This window comes from Pyrgilauda ruficollis, unplaced genomic scaffold, assembly GCF_017590135.1.
Source record: "Pyrgilauda ruficollis isolate IOZ18807 unplaced genomic scaffold, ASM1759013v1 scaffold101, whole genome shotgun sequence".
NCBI lineage: Eukaryota > Metazoa > Chordata > Aves > Passeriformes > Passeridae > Pyrgilauda > Pyrgilauda ruficollis.
In genome coordinates, this window is record NW_024508213.1 from 534555 (window position 1) to 542903 (window position 8349).

Genomic DNA, 8349 nt, shown 5'->3' on the forward strand with positions numbered 1-8349 from the left:
CCTGTTCCTCCCTTCCAGGCCTGCATGGGTCATAATGTCTCCAGTCATGTTAGGCTGGCCGCCAGACCTTGCCAGCCTGTGTCCATGGGTTTGGTCTCGGTCCAAGCAAGGGAAAATGTCCATCAAGAGGAGAGCTGCCTTTTGGAGACACCATGTGCCTGATCCCATGCTCAGGCTGGTGTTTAAAAGATCAATATAAACTGGCCTTACGTGCCCACGCTTGGGCTAGAGCCGACAGGATTAGAAGGACGAATGGGTTCAAATGGAAAGATACAAAATTTAGGATAGATATTAGGAAGAAATTCTTTACTGTGAGGGTGGTGAGATACTGCAACAGGTTGGTCAGAGAAGTTCTGGATGTCCCATCCCCGGAAATGTTTAAGGCCAGTTGGGATGGAGCTCTGATCCAATGGGAGGTGTCTCTACCTATGGCAGGGGGGTTGGGACTAGATGGTCTTTAAGGTCCCTTCCTACCCCTTAACATTACACATAACACTGCTCAAGGTGCAAACCATTTACCGAACAATCTCCTGCCCCAAACCTGATTTAAGAAAAAGAAATCAAGTCCTGGTTTTCCTGAGGCCACACAGTACCAGCAGCCAGAGCAGGGAACTGACTGTCCTGTTTTCCGCACCAGAGTGCCCAGTATAGAGATACCTGTACTTTAATTTTAAATTTTTGGGTCAAGCTTCTGTATAAATTAGTTAACATCAGTTTGTGAGACTAGGTTTGCCACAGTGGTTTGAACAATCACACTTTCAAGTCTACAAACAAGTAAAATTGTATTAAAAGATCACGAGAAAACATGAACAGTCTTTTACTACTGCAAATGATATAGCCAAATTCCCAGTATTTAGGGAAATCAAGGGGTTAGCACACCCAACAACAGTGCTGAAGAATGGAGCCTCATCCTGGGAAAACCACCATAGCAGTTTCCCTTGATATTTGAGTGAATTAGTATAAACCTCCCTTGATAATTGAGTGAATTCCCATAAACCTTCCTCGCAGGAGGCGTGCAGTTCAAGGGAAGGATCTCCACAGCCTCACCCCAGGACATGGGTTTCCTCCTTTGGGGTGAGACAGAGCATACCATTTAAATAAAGTGGAATACAACACTTTCCCACACCCAGCCTTCCTGCCCTCCATAATGCTGCTCTTAGGCACTGCTAGGAGGGCATGGTGTATATACTGTACATCAAATCACAGAATGGGTCAGGCTGAAAAGGACCACGGGGGTTCATCTGGTCCAACCTCCCTGCTCAAGCAGGGTCATCCTAGAGCACCTGGCACAGGATTGTGTGCAGATGATTCTTTAACATCTCCAGTGAGAGAGACTCCACAACCTCTCTGGACAAGCTGTCCCAGGTGGAATTTCCTGTGTATCAGTTTCTGCCCATTGCCTCACGCCCTATTGTTTGGCACCATCGAGAAGAGCCTGGCTAATCCTCTTCACACTCACCCTTTACCTATTTGTACACATTAATGAGGCCCCCTCTCACTGGAGTCTTAAGCCGAAATCCCGTAGCCGTTTCCCAGCGCTCGAGGGCCCTCTCGGCAGCCAGGCCGCTGTTACTGCGGCGCGCCGGGCCCGGAGGCCGCCAGGGGGCAGGGCCCGGGCTGCGCGGGGCGGCTGTGGGCGCCGCTTCCCGGCGCGGAGCTCCCGGGGGATCGGCCGAGCCGGGCGGGCCGTCCTCCCTGTGAGGGGCAATGGGGAAGTGTGTGGGATCTGGGCTGCGCTCGCCCCATGCCCAGGTTTAGGACGATTTTTTTGGTAATTCTCTCCCGTTGGAAAAGGCAGTGCAGCGCGTGGCCGCTTCCCGCGGGCCAGGAGAGGGCCCGGGCGTGCCTTTCGGCGGGATCGTCCTGACCGAACCCGCGTTTCCCAAACAGAGGAATCAACTGGTTTGGGAAAGACCTCTGCGATCATCAAGTCCAACCTATGACCAAACACCACCCTGTCAATTAGACCGTGGCACCCGGTGCCACATCCAGTCGTTCCTTAAACACTTCCAGGGACAGCGAGCGACTCCACCACCTCCCGGGGCAGCCCATTCCAGTGTCTAATCACCCATTTTGTGAAGAAATTCCTCCTAATGTCCAACTTTAAACCTCCTGTGGCACACCTCAAGAGGACACAGCTGAAGACTGTGTCCTCTTATCGTGTCGCTGGCTTCCTGGGAGAAGAAGCCAACTCCCACCTGGCTACACCCTCCTTGCAGGTGGTTGTAGAGAGGGATAAGGTCACCCCCGAGGCTAAACAACCTAGTTTTGGAAAACTACTGGTGTAGTTTTGGGGCAACACTACACAAGGCTGTTAACGGGGGAAGCACTCAGTACATTTTAGTGAGAGGCTTGGTGAGTTGACCCTGCTGTGGCCTGAGGAGCCTCACGCCGCTGCAGGCTGTGTGCCATGGTGCGCCCCAGGGGCCAGCACTGCATCCCCCACACCAGCCCCAGGGTGGCTGCCCCCCATCTCTGAGGGCTGGAGATTAAATGGGGTCTGGGACACAGGACAGAGCAAACTTCAAACCTGGGTGTGATGCTAAGGGCCAGGGTCTTGCCAGACCTGCCACAGCAGTGGCCCGTATGGGGTGCTGGAAGGTGCAGAGAGGAAACCTAGTGAATGCAGGGGAGGATACAGGTGAAAGCACCACAAGAAGGGCACACCCTTCTTGTTTATGTCTTGCAGTGAAGCTTCAGGTGCTGTCAAACCTGTACTGTCCCCAGGTTATCTGACTGGGTGTATGAAAGCTGATGGGGTTAGATGTTGTAGATTAAACTGCAAACATTACGTTTCTATTTAGTTATTGCATGTTACTGAAATAATTTTGTAGCCTCTCTGCATCTTCAGGGAGAGAAAAACAGGCACTTCAGGGCAAAAGTCTTTGCATTGAGTGAAGCAAGCAATGCAAAAGCAACAGAGCATTGAAAAATCCCATAATACACATTCTTTCAAAGTGCCGTTTAAAGGAAAATGAAACATTTCCATTGTGAAATGAAACCTGAATGAAGCATACAGTTCCCAGTGTACCCGAGCAGTGAGGTGTGCAGGGTGGGGCTCCAGCATCTCTGCATGTAGATGTCACTGAGGTGTGTGATCTCTCTGTGTAATAAAACTATCCATGGAGACACAAACAGTGCTTCAGAAAGGCAGGTTCTCAGCACTTGTGTCTATCCTGTGCAAGTTGCAGGATGAGAGCAGTTGGAGAACCCAGGGTGTTTTCTCTTGAGAGACTTTGGGGAAGTAACTTACGGATAAATAATTTCAATAAGAAAAGAGAAAGCCAAGCACTCCCCACCTCCTGCATGACAAGGAGAACTGCCTAGCAAAAGCACCAGAAAGTTTAGTTGCAGCACAGCTTTACCCTCCTGTTTGGTTTAGGCTTTATTTCTGAATTAAAAAATAATATATAAAAAACACAACCACCTCCAAACTCACAGATGATTCCACAGTCATCCTAAATGGTAATGAAATATTTGCACTAGTGGAGTGGAGTTGCCGGGGGGAAGAGAGTGCCTAAAATTCTGGCTATTCTTTTCCAGTCTGTTAACCACATGCAGATCACTCTGCTATTGCCTTAAGTAAAAATGGCAAAAAGCAGCAGCAGTCCTGCACACGTCTCCAGCTAAGCTAGTCATCCATTTAAGAAAAAAAAAAAAAAAAAAAAAAAAAAAACAGCAAAATTATTTTCCCATTTAAAAAAAAAAAAAAAAAAAAAAAAAAAGCAAAAAAAAAGCAGCTGTGCAAACACACCTTACTTAAACTGCAGTAATGGGCTGAAGTTGTGACATGTTAACCTAAAATACTACAGTCACATGTGCACTCACAACTCCAGTCTCTGGGAGCAAATGTTTAGGGCTTGGCGGATTCCTGGTGTTGAAGTACATGCAGCTCCGGAAGGATCTGTGCTAGTTCTAAAGGGCAACTTGTCAGTACATGAGTTTTGTTGTGCTTTTCTGGATGCCAGACAAATGGCCATTCTCCACATGGAGTTGGCACTTGTCTGGAGTTGTCTTACAGCATGACCCCAATTTATCACTGCAGCAGCACACAGCAGCTTCTGCCCTTATTTGCCCTGTCCCTCTCCATGAACTACAAAGCATCAGTGGCTGTTGCAAAGCCAGGCGCAGGGCTGGCCTAAGGCAGACATCAGAGAGCACAGGTAACATCACTGCTGTCCAGAGAACAAGAAACACCTTCTGGCAGGAGTGGTTTGTTATCTAGCAGCCTTTCTCCCCTCAGTGTCCACCTAGCTCATCACTTCCAGGAACTTTCCAAGATTCATGTGCAATCCAGCCTTTGGATATTTCAGTGGGGTATTGCTGTGTCTCCGAATAGAGCTACGGCACTCTCTGCTGTCTAGGTAGCCCGCTTGTCTAAGTGTAAAAATGGAGTGTGATCTGGCAGCTTCCAAATTAGGGGCAGGGGGTTCAAGATATCCCTGAATATCCCAAAGAATATCCCAAGATCAAAGGTTTCTTTCAGATGGAAACAGGCAATTCAGTCTGCTACAGCCTACCTCTGTTAAATAATTTTAAGCCACAGGAAAAACAAACAAAACAATTAATAAAAGGCAAATAAAAATCGAACAAACAAAAAACCAACAAACAAGAAACACCCCAACCCAAACCCCAGGCTTGATATTTACAGGCCCTTTCCAAGGAATACAGGGTTATAATTTCAGTTAGCTGGCTGACCAGCCCCACTGCTGCCCTACCAGGGCTGCTGGAGTGAGTGTTGATGCATGATGTGTGGCAGTGAACAGAAGCCTCACTACTCCGTTGGGGAAAGGAGCGATAGCAAAGAAATAGAACTGGATACTATCATGATCCTTGTCTTGCCCTGACACTCATGGCTCCTGAGCTACCTCCTATCCCATTCTCCAGAGCTGGGATAGCAATTCCAGCATACCTCCTCCCTTTGGCAGCCTGGTAGAGGAATTAGGATGGAGTTACTTCCTCCTGTTCTCAGGCAAAGTGTCAGAGGAGCACTGCCCATGTGCTTTTACAGTACCAAACACTATAAAGCCCTGCTTTAAAGCACTATAAAGCACAGCCCCATCTGTACATGCTAAAATGTTGTTTTCAGGCTTGTCATAAACAGAAGACCACAACTTCAATGAAGATCACAAACCTGTGCAAAGAGAAGACAATTTTATCCTAAAAGGAACTGCAAAGACCTGGACTACGTAGGAAATCAGGGCTACTGATAAAACAGGCTTCTTAAATTGTCTCCTTCCTCCCCTAAACATCAGCTTAATGCAAGAGTAACGCTTGTAATAACAAGTTATAGAAATAACTTCTACAGCTTCCTTGTTCAACAACTTCCTTGTCCCCAGATAGTGCTTCTTCAAGATAACACACAGTGGATAACACCTTGCCTTAAACTGTGCACTTAGAATTTATCACCTTCTTTGTTCACCTGCTGCTCAGTGCTGTTGTATAGCAGTGTACATGAAACAGAAAGCCAGACAGAGGTTTAAAATTGTTGCAAAAAATTACCAGTCCCAAGAAAAAGTTTTATTAGTATTTTGTACTTGAAGTACACTGAGCAGGGTGAACGTTGTTTCAGTCAGTTTGAGCTCCTATCCAGTACTTTTTCTAAAAAAGCCCCATAACTGAGGAGCAACATGCCAGGATAGTCTTTGGCAAGGGATATCCAGGCACTTAATTTTATTGTGACATCAATGTCTTCTAGTGGTACAGTTTTAGAGCCTAGCTCACCGTAAGAAACTAGACACCACTCAGAAGAAAGGCCATTTCAGGACTTTTTGGAAGCACCCACAGAGCCCAGAGGTCTAACAAAAAGCAGCGTTGAAACAAGATTGGCCTGAAGTCCTTTTTATTTTTCTTGGTGAACCCAAAGGACCTGTTAATGAAAATATAATTTCTGTAAAATGTTTTTACATCTAAAAACACTTTGAGGAGACAATCTTTTCACAAAGTGACAAGAATGGGGAGGAATAGGATGTACGTTACCATTTCAGGAATTAAGACATATAGACCGAACAGGGTGGCAGCACACTGCTTGGGAGATGACTGTGTTGAAAGTGAGAAGGGCAACTTTAGTATAGACCTATGAATGGGTGTAGCAATTTATTAAAGCACATACCCTTTCCTTTCCTCAGTATTCAGTGACTAAGCATGGACTTTTACCTTAGCTTTGTCTATACCTGCTGTGGCCTAGACTACCTTACGACCTGGAAAGGGGTTTTGCTCTTCATTGTCTTTTTCAATTCAAGAGGTTAGGGAACAGAACAAAATTATCAGATAGCAAATGTCAAACCCAAGGAAATATTTTTCCCCCCTCATAAAATCAAGGTGTAGAACTTCTTGCTGCAGCAAACTGTGGAAGATACAAGTATATAGCTGATTAATAAAAGAGATTAGTCTATTTTAGGTGAAACTAAATGCATCAGCAGCTACACAGCCTGCAGTGCCAGGGGTCTACTGTAACAAACCCCAAACTCCAGCACACCTAACTCTGAGAAGACAGGATTGTGTAAACCAGGAAAGGACCACTGTCCATTTGTCCTTCGTCTGAGTATCTCCAGACAGCCACTGGCTGGTACTGGTACCATGCAGTGCCTCGCGCCCTGTGCATCATCCAGGAGGCACATGAAGTAATAAGTTTTGCAGGGGATGAAGGAGAACCCAGTTACCCAGCTGAGAACTATGTTACACATGGACACACAAACGGCAAGATCCTGCTATGATGTTTCTTGACATCTGAGTGCTGAAATATGCCAACTGTTGTGCTTTTGTGGCTTTTGGTATATATTTAAAACAGAAAGTCGTCTGTGCATGTATACTTATTTCTGAACTAGATAGCTAATAGAGACTACAGTCCAAATTTTGCTAGACTTTATGGTATTCCTTCCTTCCACTCATACTTTCCTCCTAATTCTGCCTTAAAATTCAGTCTTTCAATCAACTGCAGACATTTTTTATAGTGTAGATAATTTCCTAGCTTCCATCAAAGAGCACCAAAAACTCTCCACACAGTACACTGTTATTTATAGGTTTGAAGCATGTAACTAATGATTGTTTTTCCAACAATTCAGGAATCACTTTTACATCTTTTAGCCTATGTGCATATAACAGGATTTGCTTCTGAAGTCTCTTTACCCTTGACACTTCTACATGCAATACTTCTGAGCAACCCAAGTAGTAATAAGCCCAATTCTGCTGTAGAAATAAGATGTTAATGGGAAACTATGCTCTTAGCCTATCTCATTCTTACTTCCGCCCCCTACTCTTTCCCCCTCCCTCCTCCCCTTCCCTTTTGGTCGCTGTTTGCTTTACTTCAGGACCACAACTCCAGCTGCTCTAAATCTAAACACTGCTCAGGACATATGGCAACAAACAGCAAAATGAGTTCCAATGAGCACTGGTGGGCCGTATCCTTCCTGGGTATTCACACAGGCATTCAGCCAAAATAGTCATTTCACAATAAAATCTTTGGGCTAGAATCTACAAAATCAAGCAAAACCACTCAAAACAATTAGAGGGATTACTGGAGGTTGAAGAATACCATGTGTTTGGTCTGGTGAGCGGTATTGACTCAACAGAGCCGAGGGCAGTCTCTTTAGAGACCTGCATAGCACAAAGCATCAGCAACACAACCATCTTCCATACAGTTTTCTTCAACATGCCAAATCCTGGTCTGGGATTGTTAGGCTGCTTCACACTTCTGATATGCAGCTGTGAGAAGATCAGCAGTGCCATTCAACTCCAGGTGTACAGAGGGGTTTCTGATACTCCAGCACTGAGCCCGCAGCATATGCTGGTGTTAATGACAGAAAGGTCAAACACTTGTCTGGTAGAAGATTTTTGTAGCTTACTGTTTTGTAAATGCACAATAAAATAAAATGGCAACTGTGAGTTGTCGTCTGAACTCTTTGATTGTTTAGATGTTCAAGAGAATTTTGTCATGAAAATCCAGCAGGGCTGAGGGAAGCTGATGGGAATTATCATTTAATATCCACAGTCTGTCTTAAAGACATCTGCTTGAAAGAGGCATTTTGACAGATCAAACCACAAAGTAAAGGTCATGTAGTACTACAGAATGAGGCCTTCTGGTACACAGTGTTAACCTCAGGGGGTACCTAGATCCTCCCCATACATATCAGCTGACCTACAAAGCTGTATCAATATCCCACTCCATGAGGTGTCCCATCAGCTCTGTGGAAAGCAAGTAGGGTGACATCAAAACAGCACCAAGTGAGCGAGACCACCAGATTCAGCCTCCAAGTGGGTCTGTCTCATGCAGTGTAGGGGAAGCTGCTGCCCTCTTCTTCTCAATACAAGTCAGAGTGAACTTCACAAGAAGGGACCAAACAATTTTTA